Genomic DNA, 21,914 nt, shown 5'->3' on the forward strand with positions numbered 1-21,914 from the left:
CATATGCATTCCTGAATTCTTTATGTCTAAGCATTAAAGAATTCTAAGTTTGGTGTCTTGCATGTTTTCTTTGCATTAAAAATTTTTTTCAAAAATGTGTTCTTGATGTTCATCATGATCTTCATAGTGTTCTTGGTGTTCATCTTGACATTCATAGCATTCTTGCATGCATTCATTGTTTTGATCCATAACTTTCATACATTGCATCATTTTTCTTGTTTTTCTCTCTCATCATAAAAATTCAAAAATCAAAAAAATATCTTTCCCTTTTTCTCTCTTAAAATTTCAAAAATTAGATTTGACTTTTTCAAATTTTTTTTTTAAAATCTAGTTATTTTTATGAGTCAAATCAAATTTTCAATTTAAAAAAATCTTATCTTTTTTCAAAATCTTTTTCAAAAATCAGATCTTTTTTTTATTTTTTTTAGTTATTTTCGAAAATTTCAAAAATATTTTTCAAAAATCTTTTTCTTAATTTTACATCATATTTTCGAAAATAACATCATCAATTAATGTTTTGATTCAAAAATTTCAAGTTTGTTACTTACTTGTTAAGAAAGATTCAAACTTTAAGTTCTAGAATCATATCTTGTGATTTCTTGTGAATCAAGTCATTAATTGAGATTTTAAAAATCAAATCTTTTTCAAAAACTAATTTCTATCATATCTTTTCAAAAATATCTTCTTATCTTACCTTTTTCAAAAAAGTGATTGCAAAATATCTTTTCTAACTTCCTAACTTCTTATCTTTTCAAAATTTGTTTCAACTAACTAACTAACTTTTTGTTTGTTTTCAAAACTACCTAACTAACTCTCTCTCTCTCTAATTTTCGAAAATATCTTTCCTCTTTTTCAAAAATTCTTTTTAATTAACTAATTATTTTAATTTTTGATTTTTTATTTTCAAAAATTACTAACCTTTTTCAAAAAACTATTTTCGAAAATCACTAACTCTTTTTCAAAAATTATTTTCAAAATTCTCCCTCTCTCATCTCATTCTAATTATTTATTCATCTACTAACATCTCTTCCTCACATCACTCACCAAATTCGAACCCCCTCTTCCATCTGTGTTCGAATTTTTTTTCTTCTTCTTTTCTTCCACTCACCTAAAGGGAACCTCTATACTTGGGTAAAAAGGATCCCTATTATTATTATTTTTCTGTACCCTCTTCTTTGTCATATGAGCAGGAGCAAGGACAAGAACATCCTTGTTGAAGCAGATCCAGAACTTGAAAGGACTCTGAAGAAGAAACTAAGAGAAGCTAAATTACAACTATCCAGCAAGCACCTGTCAGAAATTTTCGAACAGGAAGAGGAGATGGCAGCCGAAAATAATAATAATGCAAGGAGGATGCTTGGTGACTTTACTGCACCTAATTCCAATTTACATGGAAGATGCATCTCCATTCCTACCATTGGAGCAAATAATTTTGAGCTGAAACCTCAGCTAGTTTCTCTGATGCAGCAGAACTGCAAGTTTCATGGACTTCCATCTGAAGATCCTTTTCAGTTCTTAACTGAATTCTTACAGATCTGTGATACTGTTAAGACTAATGGAGTAGATCCTGAAGTCTACAGGCTCATTGGTGCACAAAATTGTGATCTCTGGTAGTGGCTTCTTAGGCCAGATACTCTGATCTAGTTTTACAGTCTGTCACAACTTCGATACAACTAACCAGCAAGTGCACTGGGTCGTCCAAGTAATACCTTACGTGAGTAAGGGTCGAATCCCACGGAGATTGTTGGTATGAAACAAGCTATGGTCACCTTGTAAATCTCAGTCAGGCGGATATAAAATAATCATGGAGTTTTCGAATATTAATTAATAAAATAGGGATAGAGATACTTATGTAATTCATTGGTAGGAATTTCAGATAAGCGAATGGAGATGCTTTCGTTCCTCTGAACCTCTGCTTTCCTGCTATCTTCATCCAATCAGTCTTACTCCTTTCCATGGCTGGCTTTATGCAAGGGCATCACCGTTGTCAGTGGCTACATCCCCTCCTCTCAGTGAATAATATGCTCACCACCCTGTCACGGCACGGCTATTCATCTGTCGGTTCTCGATCATGCTGGAATAGGATTCACCCTCCTTTTGCGTCTGTCACTAACGCCCAACAATCGCGAGTTTGAAGCTCGTCACAGTCATTCAATCATTGAATCCTACTCAGAATACCACAGACAAGGTTTAGACCTTCCGGATTCTCTTGAATGCCGCCATCATTCTAGCTTACGCCACGAAGATTCTGTTTAGGAGATCTAAGAGATATTCATTCTAGCTTATTTCATGTAGAACGGAAGTGTTTGTCAGGCACGTGTTCATAGGGGAGACGGTGATGAGCGTCACACATAATCATCACCTTCATCACATTCTTGGGTGCGAATGGATATCTTAGAAGCGAAATAAGATGAATTGAATAGAAAACAGTAGTACTTTGCATTAATCTTTGAGGAACAGCAGAGCTCCACACCTTAATCTATGGAGTGTAGAAACTCTACCGTATGAAAATACATAAGTGAAGGTTCAGGCATGGCCGAGATGGCCAGCACCCTAAAACGTGATCAAAGGATCATAAGGTAATCCAAAGATGGTCAAAAAGACTAGTAAAGGGTCCTATTTATAATAAACTAACTACTAGGGTTTACATGAGTAAGTAATTGATGCATAAATCCACTTCCTGGGCCCACTTGGTGTGTGTTTGGGCTGAGCTTATGTGTAGCACGTGCAGAGGCCATTTGTGGAGTTGAACGCCAGTTTCTGTGCCAGTTTGGGCGTTCAACTCTGGTTTTGGATCCTTTTCTGGCGCTGGACGCCAGATTTGGGCAGAAGGCTGGCGTTGAACGCCAGTTTACGTCGTCGATTCTTGGCCAAAGTATGGACTATTATATATTTCTGGAAAGCCCTGGATGTCTACTTTCCAACGCAATTGGAAGCGCGCCATTTCAAGTTCTGTAGCTCCAGAAAATCCACTTTGAGTGCAGGGAGGTCAGAATCCAACAGCATCAGCAGTCCTTCTTCAACCTCTGAATCTGATTTTTGCTCAAGTCCCTCAATTTCAGCCAGAAAATACCTGAAATCACAAAAAAACACACAAACTCATAGTAAAGTCCAGAAATGTGAATTTAACATAAAAACTAATGAAAACATCCCTAAAAGTGACTAGATCCTACTAAAAACATACTAAAAACAATGCCAAAAAGCGTATAAATTATCCGCTCATCACAACACCAAACTTAAATTGTTGATTGTCCCCAAGCAACTTAAAATCAAATAGGATAAAAAGAAGAGAATATGCTATAAATTCCAAACTATCAATGAAACAGAGCTCCAATCATATGAGCGGGACTTATAGCTTTTTGCCTCTTGAATAGTTTTGGCATCTCACTTTATCCATTGAGGTTCAGAATGATTGGCATCTATGGGAACTTCAGATTTCGAATAGTGTTATTGACTCTCCTAGTTCAGTATGATGATTCTTGAACACAGCTTCTTTATGAGTCTTGGCCGTGGCCCTAAGCACTTTGTTTTCCAGTATTACCACCGGATACATAAATGCCACAGACACATAATTGGGTGAACCTTTTCAGATTGTGACTCAGCTTTGCTAGAGTCCCCAATTAGAGGTGTCCAGGGTTCTTAAGCACACTCTTCTTTGCTTTGGACCTTGACTTTAACCGCTCAGTCTCAAGTTTTCACTTGACACCTACACGCCACAAGCACATGGTTAGGGACAGCTTGGTTTAGCCGCTTAGACCAGGATTTTATTCCTTTAGGCCCTCCTATCCACTGATGCTCAAAGCCTTGGGATCCTTTTTATTTGCCCTTGCCTTTTGGTTTTAAGGGTTATTGGCTTTTTCTGCTTACTTTTTCTTTTTCTTTCTATTTTTATTTTTTTTTATTTTTTTTTTCTATTTTTTTTCTCCCCTTTTTTTTTTCTGCAAGCTTTGTTCTTTGCTGCTTTTTCTTGCTTCAAGAATCATTTTTATGATTTTTCAGATTATCAAATAACATGTCTCCTAGTCATCATTCTTTCAAGAGCCAACATATTTAACATTCTTAAACAACAACTTCAAAAGACATATGCACTGTTCAAGCATACATTCAGAAAACAAGAAGCATTGTCACCACATCAATATAATTAAACTAAGTTCAATGATAAATTCGAAACTCATGTACTTCTTGTTCTTTTGAATTAAAACATTTTTCATTTAAGAGAGGTGATGGATTCATAGGACATTTATAACTTTAAGACAAAGTTACTAACTACTAATGATCATGTAATGAAGACACAAACATAGATAAGCACATAACATAGAAAACGAAAAGCAGAAGAATTAAGAACAAGGAATGAATCCACCTTAGTGATGGTGGCACTTCCTTCTTGAGGAATCAATGATGTCCTTGAGCTCTTCTATGTCTCTTCCTTGCCTTTGTTGCTCCTCCTCCAGTGCTTTTAGATCTTCTCTGATTTCATGAAGGATGATGGAGTGCTCTTGATGTTCCACCCTTAGTTGCTTCCAATAATTGTGTGGAAGAAAATGTATCCCTTGAGGTATCTCAGGGATCTCTTGATTTGCAGTCAAATGTTCTACCACTGAGCTATAGACCCTTGATGGAAGCTTTTGTCTTCCCTTTCCTCTTTCTAGAGGTTTCTCTGGCCTTAGGTGCCATCAATGGTTATGGAAAAAACAAAAAAAAGCTATGCTTTTACCACACCAAACTTAGAATGTTGCTCGCCCTCGAGAAAAAGAAGAAAGAATAGAAGAATAAGAAGAAGATATGGAGGAGATGGATGGGAGTGTGTGTTCGGCCATAAGGGTGGGATTGGGTGGGAGAGAGATGTTGAATTTTGAAGGTAGTGGGTGTATGGATGTGAGTGGTAAATGGAAAGTAGAAGGGATGATCATGAATGGGAAGAGAGATGATGAGGTAGGTAGGGATCCTGTGGGGTCCACAGATCCTGAGATGATCCTGTGGGGTCCATAGATCCTGAGGTGTCAAGGCATTTACATCCCTGCACCAATTTAGGCATGTAAAATGCCCTTGCACACAACTCTGGGCGTTCAGCGCCAGGTTGGTGCCCATTTTGGGCGTTCAACGCCCCTTTGCTGCCATTTCTGGCATTGAACGCCAGAACCATGCTTGTTCTGGGTGTTCAGCGCCAGGATGCTCCCATTCTGGGTGTTCAGCGCCAGAACTATGCTCTGTTCTGGCGTTTGAACGCCAGACAGATGCTCCTCCAGGGTGTGATTTTTCTTCTGCTGTTTTTGATTCCATTTTCAATTTTTATATTTATTTTGTGACTCCGCATGATCATGAACCTAAGAAAACATGAAAAACAATAAAAGTAAGAATTAGATAAACATTGGGTTGCCTCCCAACAAGCGCTTCTTTAATGTCAATAGCTTGACAGTGGGCTCTCATGGAGCCTCACAGATGTGCAGAGCTTTGTTGAGACTCTCCAACACCAAACTTAGAGTTTGGATATGGGAGTTCAACACCAAACTTAGAGTTTGGTTGTGGCCTCCCAACACCAAACTTAGAGTTTGACTGTGGGGGCTCTGGTTGACTCTGCTTTGAGAGAAGCTTTTCATGCTTCCTCTTCATGGTTGCAGAGGGAGATCCTTGAGTTTTAAACACAAGGGAGTCCTCATTCCATTGAAGGACTATTTCACCTCTGTCAACATCAATCACAGCTCTTGCAGTGGCCAGGAAAGGTCTTCCTAGGATGATGGATTCATCCTCTTCCTTTCCAGTATCCAAGACTATGAAATCAGTAGGTATGTAAAGGCCCTCAACCTTTACTAATACATCTTCTACTTGTCCATAAGCCTGTTTTCTTGAGCTGTCTGCCATCTCTAATGAGATTTTAGCAGCTTGCACCCCATAGATTCCCAGTTTTTCTATTACAGAGAGGGGCATGAGGTTTATTCCTGAACCAAGGTCACACAGAGCCTTAAAGATCATGGTGCCTATGGTACAAGGTATTATGAACTTTCCAGGATCCTGTCTCTTCTGAGGCAATGTCAGTTGATCCAGATCACTTAGTTCATTGATGAACAAGGGAGGTTCAACTTCCCAAGTATCAATGCCAAACAATTTGGCATTCAGCTTCATGATTGCACCAAGAAACTTGGCAGTTTGCTCTTCAGTGACATCCTCATTCTCTTCAAAAGAGGAATACTCATCAGAGCTCATGAAGGGCATAAGGAGGTTCAATGGAATCTCTATGGTCTCTAGATGAGCCTCAGAGTCCTTTGGTTCCTCAGAGGGAAGCTCCTTATTGATCACTGGACGTCCCAGGAGGTCTTCCTCCTTGGGATTTACGTCCTCTCCTCTCCTTACAGGTTCGGCCATGGCGCTTATGTCAATGGCCTTGCACTCTCCTTTTGGATTCTCTTCTGTATTGCTTGGGAGAATACTAGGAGGGATTTCAGTGATCCTTTTACTCAGCTGGCCCACTTGTGCTTCCAGATTTCTAATGGAAGACCTTGTTTCATTCATGAAACTCACAGTGGCCTTAGATAGATCAGAGACTAGATTTGCTAAATTAGAAGCATTTTGTTCAGAGTTCTCTGTCTGTTGCTGAGTGGATGATGGAAAAGGCTTGCTATTGCTAAACCTGTTTCTTCCACCATTATTAAAGCCTTGTTTGGGCTTTTGATCCTTCCATGAGAAATTTGGATGATTTCTCCATGATGAGTTATAGGTGTTTCCATAAGGTTCACCTAAGTAATTTACCTCTGCTAATGCAGGGTTCTCAGGATCATAAGCTTCTTCTTCAGAAGAAGCCTCTTGAGTACTGTTGGATGCAGCTTGCATTCCATGCAGACTCTGAGAGATCATATTGACTTGCTGAGTCAATATTTTATTCTGAGCCAATATGGCATTCAGAGTATCAACTTCAAGAACTCCCTTCTTCATAGGCGTCCTATTGTTCACAGGATTTCTTTCAGAAGTGTACATGAACTGGTTATTAGCAACCATGTCAATGAGTTCTTGAGCTTCTGCAGGCATTTTCTTTAGGTGAATGGATCCACCTGCAGAGGTATCCAATGACATCTTAGATAACTCAGACAGACCATCATAGAATATATCCAGGATGGTCCATTCTGAAAGCATGTCAGAAGGACACTTTTTGGTCAACTGTTTGTATCTTTCCCAAGCTTCATAGAGGGATTCACCTTCTTTCTGTCTGAAGGTTTGAACATCAGCTCTAAGCTTGCTCAGCTTTTGAGGAGGAAAGTACTTGGCTAAGAAAGCCGTGACCAGCTTATCCCAAGAGTTCAGGCTGTCTTTGGGTTGAGAATCCAACCATAATCTAGCTCTGTCTCTTATAGCAAAAGGGAAAAGCATGAGCCTGTAGACTTCAGGATCTACTCCATTAGTCTTAACAGTATCACATATCTGCAAGAATTCAGTTAAGAACTGAAAAGGATCGTCAGAAGGAAGTCCATGAAACTTGCAGTTCTGCTGCATCAGAGAAACTAACTGAGGTTTCAGCTCAAAGTTGTTTGCTCCAATGGCAGGAATGGAGATGCTTCTTCCATGTAAATTGGAATTAGGTGCAGTAAAGTCACCAAGCATTTTCCTTGCATTGTTGTTGGGTTCGGCTGCCATCTCCTTTACTTGTTCGAAATTTTCAATCAAGTTGCCTCTGGATTGTTGTAATTTAGCTTCTCTTAATTTTCTCTTCAGAGTCCTTTCAGGTTCTGGATCAGCTTCAACAAGAATGCCTTTTTCTCTGTCCCTGCTCATAAGAAAGAGGAGAGAAAAAGAAAAGTAATAATAATAATGGAGATCCTTTATACCACAGTATAGGGATTCCTGTGTGAGTGGAAGAAGATGGGGAGACAAAGAATGTGATGTAAAGGAAGAAACACAACTGTACGAATGGAAGAGATGTGAGATGAGATGTTAGGATATGACTGAATAAATAGAATAGGATGGAGGAGGGATAATTTTCGAAAATTATTTTGAAAAAGAGTTAGTGATTTTTGAAAATGGTTTTTGAAAAATGTTAGTAATTTTCGAAAATTTTTGAAATCAAAAATAAAAAATAAAAATAATTAGTTAATTAACAAGAAATTTTTGAAAAAGAGGGGAGATATTTTCGAAAATTAGAGAGAGAGAGTTAGTTAGGTAGTTTTGAAAAAGTTAAGAAACAAACAAAAAGTTAGTTAGTTAGTTGAAACAAATTTTGAAAAGATAAGAAGTTAGGAGGTTAGAAAAGATATTTTGGAAAGATATTTTTGAAAAAGATAAGATAAGAAGATATTTTTGAAAAGATATGATTGAAATTAGTTTTGAAAAAGATTTGATTTTTAAAATCTCAATTAATGACTTGATTCATAAGAAATCACAAGATATGATTCTAGAACTTAAAGTTTGAATCTTTCTTAACAAGTAAGTAACAAACTTCAAATTTTTGAATCAAAACATTAATTGATTATGTTATTTTCGAAAATTTGATATAAAAATAAGAAAAAGATTTTTGAAAAATATTTTTGGAATTTTCGAAAATAACTAAGAATTTTGAAAAAGATTTGATTTTTGAAAAAGATTTTGAAAAAGATAAGATTTTCAAATTGAAAATTTGATTTGACTCATGAGAAACAATTTGATTTTAAAAATTTTTGAAAAAGTCAATCCAAATTTTCGAATTTGATGAGAGAAAAAGGGAAAGATATTTTTTTTGATTTTTGAATTTTTATGATGCAAGAGAGAAAAACACCAAAAGATGCAATGCATGAAATTTTTTAGATCAAAACATGTGATGCATGCAAGAATGCTATGAATGTCAAGATGAACACCAAGAACACTTTGAAGATCATGATGAACATCAAGACACAATTTTGAAAAATTTTTAATGCAAAGAAAACATGCAAGACACCAAACTTAGAGTTCTTTAATGCTTAGGCACTAAGAATTCAAGAATGCATATGATAAACATGAAAAGACACAAAACAAAAAATCATCAAGATCAAACAAGAAGACTTACCAAGAACAACTTGAAGATCATGAAGAACACTATTAATGCATGATATTTTCGAAAAAATGCAAGATGCATATGCAAGTGACACCAAACTTATGATATGACTCAAGACTCAAACAAGAAATAGAAAAATATTTTTGATTTTTATGATTTTCTAATTTTTTTTGGTAATTTTTTTCGAAAATTATATGAAAAAGAAAAATAAGGATTCCAAAATTTTTAATATGAATTCCAGGAATCTTGCCATGTTAGTCTAAAGCTTCAGTCCAGGAATTAGACATGGCTCACTAGCCAGCCAAGCTTTCAATGAAAGCTCCAGTCCAAAACACTAGACATGGCCAATGGCCAGCCAAGCTTCAGCATTTAACATCAGAGTATATTGATCTTGATAACAAATTGCTGCTCATCATTTATCAAGTATGTAACTTAACTCTGATAGTTTGGAAGCCTCAATCCAAAAGAATTTAGACATGGCTTTACAGCCAGCCAGGCTTCACATGCTTCATGAAACACTAGAATTCATTCTTAAAAATTCTGAAGAAAAATATTTTATTTTTGAAAACATTTTTATTTTTTTCGAAAACAGATGAGAGATTTTTGAAAATATTTTTGAAAGATTTTTGAAAACAAAACGAAAAGAAAATTACCTAATCTGAGCAACAAGATGAACCGTCAGTTGTCCAAACTCAGACAATCCCCAGCAACGGCGCCAAAAACTTGGTGCTGTTGCCGGATCAAAAGGGAATCTGGCACTGATGTTACCGGACCAAAAGCTTGCCGAAAACTCAAACAATCCCCGGCAACGGTGCCAAAAACTTGGTGCACGAAATTGTGATCTCTGGTAGTGGCTTCTTAGGCCAGATACTCTGATCTAGTTTTACAGTCTGTCACAACTTCGATACAACTAACCAGCAAGTGCACTGGGTCGTCCAAGTAATACCTTACGTGAGTAAGGGTCGAATCCCACGGAGATTGTTGGTATGAAGCAAGCTATGGTCACCTTGTAAATCTCAGTCAGGCGGATATAAAATAATCATGGAGTTTTCGAATATTAATTAATAAAATAGGGATAGAGATACTTATGTAATTCATTGGTAGGAATTTCAGATAAGCGAATGGAGATGCTTTCGTTCCTCTGAACCTCTGCTTTCCTGCTATCTTCATCCAATCAGTCTTACTCCTTTCCATGGCTGGCTTTATGCAAGGGCATTACCGTTGTCAGTGGCTACATCCCCTCCTCTCAGTGAATAATATGCTCACGCACCCTGTCACGGCACGGCTATTCATCTGTCGGTTCCCGATCATGCTGGAATAGGATTCACCCTCCTTTTGCGTCTGTCACTAACGCCCAACAATCGCGAGTTTGAAGCTCGTCACAGTCATTCAATCATTGAATCCTACTCAGAATACCACAAACAAGGTTTAGACCTTCCGGATTCTCTTGAATGCCGCCATCATTCTAGCTTACGCCACGAAGATTCTGTTTAGGAGATCTAAGAGATATTCATTCTAGCTTATTTCATGTAGAACGGAAGTGTTTGTCAGGCACGTGTTCATAGGGGAGACGGTGATGAGCGTCACACATAATCATCACCTTCATCACATTCTTGGGTGCGAATGGATATCTTAGAAGCGAAATAAGATGAATTGAATAGAAAACAGTAGTACTTTGCATTAATCTTTGAGGAACAGCAGAGCTCCACACCTTAATCTATGGAGTGTAGAAACTCTACCGTATGAAAATACATATGTGAAGGTTCAGGCATGGCCGAGATGGCCAGCCCCCTAAAACGTGATCAAAGGATCATAAGGTAATCCAAAGATGGTCAAAAAGACTAGTAAAGGGTCCTATTTATAATAAACTAGCTACTAGGGTTTACATGAGTAAGTAATTGATGCATAAATCCACTTCCTGGGCCCACTTGGTGTGTGTTTGGGCTGAGCTTATGTGTAGCACGTCCAGAGGCCATTTGTGGATTTGAACGCCAGTTTCTGTGCCAGTTTGGGCGTTCAACTCTGGTTTTGGATCCTTTTCTGGCGCTGGACGCCAGATTTGGGCAGATGGCTGGCGTTGAACGCCAGTTTACGTCGTCAATTCTTGGCCAAAGTATGGACTATTATATATTGCTGGAAAGCCCTAGATGTCTACTTTCCAACGCAATTGGAAGCGCGCCATTTCAAGTTCTGTAGCTCCAGAAAATCCACTTTGAGTGTAGGGAGGTCAGAATCCAACAGCATCAGCCGTCCTTCTTCAACCTCTGAATCTGATTTTTGCTCAAGTCCCTCAATTTCAGCCAGAAAATACCTGAAATCACAGAAAAACACACAAACTCATAGTAAAGTCCAGAAATGTGAATTTAACATAAAAACTAATGAAAACATCCCTAAAAATGACTAGATCCTACTAAAAACATACTAAAAACAATGCCAAAAAGCGTATAAATTATCCGCTCATCACTCATGCTTTTCCCTTTTGCTGTAAGAGACAGAGCTAGAATATGGTTGGAATCTCAACCCAAAGACAGCCTGAACTCTTGGGATAAGCTGGTCACGGCTTTCTTAGCCAAGTTCTTTCCTCCTCAAAAGCTGAGCAAGCTTAGAGCTGATGTTCAAACCTTCAGACAGAAAGAAAGTGAATCCCTCTATGAAGCTTGGGAAAGATACAAGCAGCTGACCAAAAAGTGTCCTTCTGACATGCTTTCAGAATGGACCATCCTGGATATATTCTATGATGGTTTATCTGAGCTATCAAAGATGTCATTGGATACTTCTACAGGTGGATCCATTCACCTAAAGAAAATGCCTACAGAAGCTCAAGAACTCATTGACATGGTTGCTAATAACCAGTTTATGTACACTTCTGAGAGGAATCCTGTGAGTAATGGGACGCCTATGAAGAAGTGAGTTCCTAAAATTGATACTCTGAATGCCATATTGGCTCAGAACAAAATATTGACTCAGCAAGTCAATATGATTTCTCAGAGTCTGAATGGAATGCAAGCAGCATCCAACAGTACTCAAGAGGCATCTTCTGAGGAAGAAGCTTATGATCCTGAGAACCCTGCAATAGCAGAGTTAAAATACATGGGTGAACCATATGGAAACACCTACAATCCATCATGGAGAAATCACCCAAATCTCTCATGGAAGGATCAAAAGCCTCAACAAGGCTTTAATAATGGTGGAAGAAACAGGTTTAGCAATAGCAAGCCTTTTCCATCATCCACTCAGCAACAGACAGAGAATTCTGAGCAGAATCCATCTAGCTTAGCAAATTTAGTCTCTGATCTATCTAAGGCCACTGTGAGTTTCATGAATGAAACAAGGTCTTCCATTAGAAATTTGGAAGCACAAGTGGGCCAGCTGAGTAAAAGGATCACTGAAATCCCTCCTAGTACTCTCCCAAGCAATACAGAAGAAAATCAAAAGGAGAGTGCAAGGCCATTGAATTAATCACCATGGCCGAACCTGTGAAGGAAGGAGAGGACGTGAATCCCAAGGAGGAAGACCTCCTGGGACGTCCAGTGATCAATAAGGAGCTTCCCTTTGAGGAACCAAGGAATCTGAGACTCATCTAGAGACCATAGAGATTCCATTGAACCTCCTTATGCCATTCATGAACTCTGATGAGTATTCCTCTTCTGAAGAGAATGAGGATGTTACTAAAGAGCAAGCTGCCAAGTTCCTTGGTGCAATCATGAAGCTAAATGCCAAATTATTTGGTTTTAAAACTTGGGAAGATGAACCTCCCTTGTTCACCAATGAACTAAGTGATCTGGATCAACTGACATTGCCTCAGAAGAGACAGGATCCTGGAAAGTTCATAATACCTTGTACCATAGGCACCATGATCTTTAAGGCTCTGTGTGACCTTGGTTCAGGAATAAACCTTATGCCCCTCTCTGTAATAGAGAAACTGGGAATCTATGGGGTGCAAGCTGCTAAAATCTCATTAGAGATGGCAGACAATTCAAGAAAACAGGCTTATGGACAAGTAGAAGACGTGTTAGTAAAGGTTGAAGGCCTTTACATCCCTGCTGATTTCATAGTCCTGGATACTGGAAAGGAAGAGGATGAATCCATCATCCTAGAAAGACCTTTCCTAGCCACAGCAAGAGCTGTGATTGATGTGGACAGAGGAGAATTGATCCTTCAATTAAATAAGGACAACCTTGTGTTTACAACTCAAGGATCTCTCTCTGCATCCATGGAGAGGAAGCAGAAAAAGCTTCTCTCAAAGCAGAGTCAACCAAAGCCCCCACAGTCAAACTCTAAGTTTGGTGTTGGGAGGCCACAACCAAACTCTAAGTTTGGTGCCAAACCCCCATATCCAAACTCTAAGTTTGGTGTTGGGAGGTCTCAACAAAGCTCTGCACATCTGTGAGGCTCCATGAGAGCCCACTGTCAAGCTATTGACATTAAAGAAGCGCTTGTTGGGAGGCAACCCAATGTTTACTTATCTAATTTTATTTTTGTTTTTCATGTTTTCTTAGGTTCATGATCATGTCGAGTCACAAAATAAACGAAAAATTTACAAACAGAATCAAAAACAGCGGAAGAAAAATCACACCCTGGAGGAAGCACCTGTCTGGCGTTCAACGCCAGAACAGAGCATGGTTCTGGCGCTGAATGCCCAAAATGGGCAGTATCTGGGCGCTGAACACCCAAAATGGGCAGCATCTGGGCGCTGAATGCCAGAATTGCACCCTGGAGAAGAGCTGGCGCTGAACGCCCAGAACAAGCATGGTTCTGGCGTTCAACACCAGAAATGGGCAACAAATGGGCGTTGAACGCCCAAAATGGGCACCAACCTGGCGTTGAACGCCCAGAGTTGTGTGCAAGGGCATTTTACATGCCTAATTTGGTGCAAGGTTGTAATTCCTTGAACACCTCAGGATCTGTGGACCCCACAGGATCCTCTCAGGATCTATGAATCTCACAGGATCCCCACCCACCTCAGCCTCTCTCTCTCCATTCATGGTCATCCCTTCTGTTTTCCATTCACCACTCACATCCATACACACATCCCTCTATCTCCTCTATATCTTCTTCTTCTTCATCTATTCTTTCTTCTCTTGCTCGAGGGCGAGCAATATTCTAAGTTTGGTGTGGTAAAAGCATAAGCTTTTTGTTTTTCCATTACCATTAATGGCACCTAAGGCCAGAGAAACCTCAAGTAAGAGGAAAGGGAAGACAAATGCTTCCACCTCTGAGCCATGGGAGAAGGAAAGATTCATCTCACAATCCCATCACTAAGAAAAGTATGGAGCAAACAAGAGAGCACATTCATGAATCTCAACAGGCACATGAAGAAGCTCATCATCAAGAAATCCCTGAGATACATCAAGGGATGCACTTGCCTCCACATAAATTTTGGGAGAAAATCAACCCTCCCTAGGAGAATTAAGTTCCAACATGGGACAATTAAGGGTGGAACATCAAGAACACTCCATCATCCTTCATGAAATTAGAGAAGATCAAAAAGCAATGAGGGAGGAGCAACAAAGACAAGGAAGAGACATAGAAGAGCTCAAGGACATCATTGGTTCCTCAAGAAGGAAACACCACCATCACTAAGCTGTATTCATTCCTTGTTCTTATTTCTTCTGTTTTTCGTTTTCTATGTTATGTGCTTATCTATGTTTGTGTCTTCATTACATGATCATTAGTAGTTAGTAACTTTGTCTTAAAGTTATGAATGTCCTATGAATCCATCACCTCTCTTAAATGAAAAATGTTTTAATTCAAAAGAACAAGAAGTACATGAGTTTTGAATTTATCCTTGAACTTAGTTTAATTATATTGATGTGGTGACAATGCTTCTTGTTTTCTGAATGTATGCTTAAACAGCGCATATGTCTTTTGAAGTTGTTGTTTAAGAATGTTAAATATGTTGGCTCTTGAAAGAATGATGACAAGGAGACATGTTATTTGATAATCTGAAAAATTATAAAAATGATTCTTGAAGCAAGAAAAAGCAGCAAAGAACAAAGCTTGCAGAAAAAAAAGAATAGGCGAAAAAGAAATACAAAGAAAAAGCAAGCAGAAAAAGCCAAAAGCTCTTAAAACCAAGAGGCAAGAGCAAAAAGCCAATAACCCTTAAAACCAAAAGGCAAGGGCAAATAAAAAGGATCCCAAGGCTTTGAGCATCAGTGGATAGGAGGGCCTAAAGGAATAAAATCCTGGTCTAAGCGGCTAAACCAAGTTGTCCCTAACCATGTGCTTGTGGCGTGTAGGTATCAAGTGAAAACTTGAGACTGAGCGGTTAAAGTCAAGGTCCAAAGCAAAAAAAAAAGAGTGTGCTTAAGAACCCTGGACACCTCTAATTGGGGACTTTAGCAAAGCTGAGTCACAATCTGAAAAGGTTCACCCAATTATGTGTCTGTGGCATTTATGTATCCGGTGGTAATACTGGAAAACAAAGTGCTTAGGGCCACGGCCAAGACTCATAAAATAGCTGTGTTCAAGAATCATCATACTGAACTAGGAGAATCAATAACACTATCTGAACTCTGAGTTCGTATAGATGCCAATCATTCTGAACCTCAATGGATAAAGTGAGATGCCAGAACTATTCAAGAGGCAAAAAGCTATAAGTCCCGCTCATTTGATTGGAGCTATGTTTCATTGATAGTTTGGAATTTATGGTATATTCTCTTCTTTTTATCCTATTTGATTTTCAGTTTCTTGGGGACAAGCAACAATTTAAGTTTGGTGTTGTGATGAGCGGATAATTTATACGCTTTTTGGCATTGTTTTTAGTATGTTTTTAGTAGAATCTAGTTACTTTTAGGGATGTTTTCATTAGTTTTTATGTTAAATTCACATTTCTGGACTTTACTATGAGTTTGTGTGTTTTTTTGTGATTTCAGGTATTTTCTGGCTGAAATTGAGGGAGTTGAGCAAAAATCAGATTCAGAGGTTGAAGAAGGACTGCTGATGCTGTTGGATTCTGACCTCCCTACACTCAAAATGGATTTTCTGGAGCTACAGAACTCAAAATGGCGCGCTTCCAATTGCGTGGGAAAGTAGACATCCAGGGCTTTTCAGCAATATATAATAGTCCATACTTTGCCCAAGTTTAAAGGACGCAAACTGGCGTTCAACGCCAGCTCTCTGCCCAATTTTGGCGTCCAGCGCCAGAAACAAGTTGCAAAGTGGAGTTCAACGCCCAAATTGGCACAAAAGCTGGCGTTCAACTCCAAGAATGACCTCTCCACGTGTAGACTTCAAGCTCAGCCCAAGCACACACCAAGTGGGCCCCGGAAGTGGATTTATGCATCAATTACTTACTTCTGTAAACCCTAGTGACTAGTTTATTATAAATAGAACTTTTTATCATTGTATTCGGAGTCTTGGTTACTCCGGTTCCCCTCTGGGGCCGAGAACAATGAACTCCATTATCACTTATGAATTTTCGACGGTAGAGTTTCTACACTCCATAGATTAAGGTGTGGAGCTCTGCTGTTCCTCAAAGATTAATGCAAAGTACTGCTGTTTTCTATTCAATTCATTTTATTTCACTTCTAAGATATTCATTCGCACTTCAACCTGAATGTGATGAATGTGACAATCATCATCATTCCCTATGAACGCGTGCCTGACAACCACCTCCGTTCTACCTTAGATTCAATGAGTGTCTCTTAGATCTCTTAATCGGAATCTTCGTGGTGTAAGCTAGAATGATGGCGGCATTTAAGAGAATCCGGAAAGTCTAAACCTTGTCTGTGGTATTCTGAGTAGGATTCAATGATTGAATGACTGTGACGAGCTTCAAACTCGCGAGTGCTGGGTGTAGTGACAGACACAAAAGGAAGGTGAATCCTATTCCAGCATGATCGGGAACCTCAGATGATTAGCCGTGCCGTGACAGGGCATCTTGGACCATTTTCACAAGAGGAGGGGATGTAGCCACTGACAACGGTGATGCCCTTGCATAAAGCCAGCCATGGAAAGGAGTAAGACTGATTGGATGAAGACAGCAGGAAAGCGGAGGTTCAGAGGAACGAATGCATCTCCATACGCTTATCTGAAATTCTCACCAACGATTTATATAAGTTTTTTTATCCTTCTTTTATTATTAATTTCGAAAACTCCATAACTACTTTATATCCGCCTGACTGAGATTTACAAGGTGACCATAGCTTGCTTCATACCAACAATCTCTGTGGGATTCGACCTTTACTCACGTAAGGTATTACTTGGACGACCCAATGCACTTGCTGGTTAGTTATGCGAAGTTGTGAAGATATGTTTAGACCATGGTTCTGTGCATCTGTTTTTGGTGCCATCGCTAGGGAATTAATTTCGAACAATAATTCACAACCTGAGTAGCAATTTCGCATACCAGTGCTACTCCTTCAGGAGTTTGATATTGAGATCAAAGACAGGAAAGGGTCCGAAAATCAAGTAGCTGACCACCTTTCCAAGATTGAACCTAAAGAGGGCTTGCAATGGTAGCATGAATCCCCACACTTTTTTACTGTTGTACCAGCAAGTGCACTGGGTCGTCCAAGTAATACCTGAGCGAGTCAGGGTCGATCCCACGAGGATTGTTGGCTTGAAGAAAACTATGGTTATCTTGTAAGTCTTAGTCAGGTAGATCAGAAGGTTCATTATGTTTGAATGCAGTTTGATTATGAATTTGAATGGAATCAGTAAAAGAAATATGAGAGAAGGGTATAAGGTATTTTATCAAAGAAATCAGTAAAAGGGTTATAATTAAGGAATGGAGTTGCTTAGCCTTTCTGAATTAACTCTGGTATTACTGTCTTCCTTGCTTGGGAGTGATCTCTTCTATGGCAGGCTGTATGTGATCAAAGCCATGGGCCGTGGTCATTGATCTCCTCTACTATAGATTGAACACCATTGGCCGTGGTCATCCAATCTGATGAAGGGTGAAGCGCTAGCAGCTCATTCTCTTGGCGATCCTACTCAAAACGCCACAAACAAGGCCGAATCTTCCAAATCAGAGGATGCTACTTTTTAGGATTCTAGCATATACCATGGAGACCCTAATCTCCCTTGAAATTAACTGAACTGGTGTCTCGAGAAGTCCCCAACAAAGTCGTGGATTAACCGTCTGAGAGATATATAAACATAGCTGTTGGCTCGTGCTTTCCAGTCACGTATTCACACGAACCCAAGTAGACGCGGGTGTTTGTCAAGCACGTTCGTCTTAATGTGATGAACAGAGCTGATTGTCACTGATCATCCTATCCACCACGATGAAGATCGAATATACATCTTAGAAATAAATCAAACAGGAATGAAGAAGAAACAGTAATACTTTTATTAATTCATAGGACTCAGTAGGGCTCCTCCCCTCAACTTATGAGGTTTAGAAACTCATACTGAAAGGAAATACAATGGTAAAACTCGAATATAATGTGTAATTGTTTGAATGGTTATGTAAAATAACTCTTAAATACTAAACTAATGACTAGTAAGGGTATAACAGTCTTTTTAGTGCTAAAATCCACTTCTGGGGCTACTTGGTGAGTGTTTGGGCTGAGCATTGATGAGATCCACGTGTTAAGAGGTCTTTCGGGCGTGAAATGCCAGTTAGAGGGTCTTCTCTGGGTGTTTGGATGCTGGGCTCTGCTCCTTGGGCGCTGGATGCCAGGAAAGGGGCAGGAGGTTGGAGTTGGATGCCAGTTTTAGGCCTTCTAATCCGAAGCAAAGTATGGACTATTAAATATTACTAGAAATCTCTAGAAGTTAGCTTTCCATAGCCGTTGAGAATGCCCCATGGGGACTTCTATATCTCTAGAAAAGCTCTTCTGAGTGTAAGGAGGTCATATTTGGATAGCATCTGCAGTGCTTTCTCTGTCTCTGAATTAGACTTTTGCTCCAACTCCTCAATTTCAGCCAAAAATTACCTGAAATTGTACAAAAACACACAAACTCAGAATCTAAAAATGTGATTTTAACAATAAAACCTGTAAAAACTTAATAAAAACTAAACAAAACATACTAAAAACTATATGAAAACTACGCCAAAAAGCGTATAAAATATCCGCTCATCACATCACCAAACTTAAACTGTTGCATGTCCCCAAGCAACCCAAAACCAATTGGATTAAAAGAAGAGTAAGATACAATAAATTCCAGAGTTTCCAATGAAGCTCAGTTTCAATTAGATGAGCGGGACTTAGCAGTTTTTTGCTTCTAAATAGTTTTGGCATCTCACTATCCATTGAAACTCAGGATGGCTAGCATCTTTAGGAACTTAGAGTCCAGATGATATTATTGATTCTCCTAGTTCAGTTCTTTTTTATTCTTGAAAACAGCTTTTTAGAGCATTGGCCATGACCCTAAGCACCTTGTTTTCCAGTATTACCACCGGATACAATAATGCCACAGACACTTTAGATGGGTGAACCTTTTCAGATTGTGAATCATCTTTGCTTGAGTCCCCAGATAGAGGTGTCCAGAGTTCTTGAGCACACTCTTTTTGCTTTGGATTATGACTTTAACCGCTCAGTCTCAAGCTTTTCACTTGACAACTTCACGCCACAAGCACATGGTTAGGGACAGCTTAGTTGAGCCGCTTAGGCCAGGATTTTATTCCTTGTAGGCCCTCCTATCCATTAATGCTCAAAGCCTTGGATCCTTTTTACCCTTGCCTTTTAGTTTAAAGGGTTACTGGCTTTTTGCTCTTACCTTTTGGTTTAAAGAGCTATTGGCTTTTTCTGCTTGCCCTTTTTTTTCTATTTTCTTTTCTTTTTTGCCACTTTTTTTTTTGTATGCAAGCTTTTTCTTTTTCTTTTTGCTACTTTTTCTTGCTTCAAGAATCAATTCTATTGATTTTTCAGATTATAAATAATATTTTTTCTTTTTCTTCATTCTTTCAAGAGCTAGCATCCTAAAATTTAACTTCAAATATGCACTATTTATTCATACATTCAGAAAACTAAAGCAATGACACCACATCAAAATAATTAACTATTCTTTATTGAAAAACTCAAAAATTTATGCATATTTAATTCTTCTAAAAAAATCTACTATTTTAAGTTAAAGCTAATTGGAAAAAAATTAATTAATTACTACTAATGCTTATGTAATACTAGAAATTAAAAGACATAAAATAAAAATAAAAATAAAGACATAAATACTACTAGTAATCATGCAACTCTAAATTAGGATGGAAATATGTGAGACAGGAATATGAATAGTCATAGAGTTGAAACTCAACAACCTTCAGCTTGAGAGGCTCTGGGCTCTTCTGGTGAGGGATGTATGGCTCTTCAGGGGAGAGCTTCTGGTGCTTCAGCTCCTCCAGCTACACCCTTGCTTCTCCTGCTCCTTGATCAGTTTATAAATCATGCTAGTATGATCTTTCTGCTCCTCTCTGAGCTGATCTAAAGTACTCTGCAAGTGTATTACAGATGCCTTTAGCTGGTCCGAATACTCCATTAGAGGGATCTCTTGGGGAGGCTCAGGTGCCTTCCTTTTGAGTTGATCCTCTTCTATCTTGGAACTCTCCATCACCTACTTGGTGATTGGTTTTTCCACTAGAATAAAATGGTCTGATGGGACCTGAACCTTAGCCTCTTGGCATAGGCGAAAGATGAGATTTGGATAAGCCAGCATGGCATTAGTAGACACCCTATTTGCCAACTTGTAAATCTCACGGGGGATTATTTGGTGGACTTGTACCTCATTCCCCATCATGATGCAGTGAATAATAACAGCTCTCAGAATATTAACTTCAAAGTGGTTACTTGTGGAGAGTATAGAACGCCCAATGAAGTCTAGCCATCCTCTAGTAATAGGCTTGAGGTTTGCCCTTTTTAGCTGGCATGTCTCCCCTTTTATGTACTCAATCCGTTGAGTTCCGGGCAGGCATATGTCTTCTAGGACTTGATCCAGATTTTGGTTGGCTTCAACCCTTCAACCCTTTTACAGAGCTAGTTTGAAGATCTCTTTCACCCTGTCTAGATGAAAGTACATGATCTTCCCTCTGACCATAGTGTGAAAAGTATGGAAGGCTGTTCCATCATTCTTTTGCTTATCTGTCATCCACAGATTTGCATGCGCCGATACTCTCATGTGGCCCACTTAAAGGCAAAATGCTGGGGGCAATTTCTGAGCTGCACAGGGCCAAATCCAACTTGTATCTGAGTGTATTTCATGCAGAATTGAAGTCCAAGCAAAGGGGGAGCAATTAGTTTAGCCAACATGAGCCTTTAGTTAGTTTTCTAGAGAGAGAAGCTCCCTCTTCTCTCTAGAATTAGGTTAGATTGTCATAGATCCATGTTTAATTGCTTGATATCATCTTGTTTCTTTTAAAATTCCTCATTTCTACATCTTAATTCTCTTATTTGTGATGTTAATTTCTCATTTTTCTCCCTTTTGTGATGATGAACTCATGTTGGATTTAGTTTACATTTAATGCAATTTGATGTTGATGTTTCTTTTTATTGATGAATTGAACTGTGATTTTACTTTCCTTGCAATTAGTAGTTGGTAGATTTTACTATTTCTCGCAATTCATGATGTTTACTTCTATTGCACTCTATGTGTTTGATGAAATGTTCTCTTTAGCTCTTGAGTAGTTTTCTTGACTCTTGGTCTAAGCTAAGAGAATTGGGTAAACTTGAGTCATTATGTATAATGGATTTGGTGATTCGAGAACCCTTGGTGATCAATTTGATACCCATTGACGCTAACCCACTACTAAGTTAATTAGTAGGTAGGTTGGGACTTAAGGGTTGATGTAATCAAACCTATTTGACGTACTTCAAGCTTAGGAGTAGATATTACGTACTTAATAGGTTGGCCTCTCACAATTATCAATATTGGGTTTGTTGACAAGGATGGTGATCTCAGTTACCTAAGTCTTAGCCAATAGTTCTTTATCTTGCTTTCTTTAATTACTTGCTTGATTTAATTTTCTTGCCCTCTTATAAAC

At 38.7% G+C, this 21,914-nt stretch overlaps 2 non-coding genes across 2 annotated transcripts; one reads left to right on the forward strand and one right to left on the reverse strand.

Moving 5' to 3' along the window:
- Positions 1 to 7,119: 7,119 nt before the first annotated feature.
- LOC112724630 (small nucleolar RNA R71) lies at positions 7,120 to 7,227 on the forward strand. The gene has a single exon (XR_003163785.1). It is a non-coding gene; the product is annotated as a small nucleolar RNA R71 (small nucleolar RNA).
- A 4,363-nt stretch (positions 7,228 to 11,590) lies between these two features.
- On the reverse strand, positions 11,591 to 11,698 carry LOC112725620 (small nucleolar RNA R71). The gene has a single exon (XR_003164717.1). It is a non-coding gene; the product is annotated as a small nucleolar RNA R71 (small nucleolar RNA).
- Positions 11,699 to 21,914: the final 10,216 nt, after the last annotated feature.

This window comes from Arachis hypogaea, chromosome 11, assembly GCF_003086295.3.
Source record: "Arachis hypogaea cultivar Tifrunner chromosome 11, arahy.Tifrunner.gnm2.J5K5, whole genome shotgun sequence".
In the NCBI taxonomy this organism is placed as follows: Eukaryota; Viridiplantae; Streptophyta; class Magnoliopsida; order Fabales; family Fabaceae; genus Arachis; species Arachis hypogaea.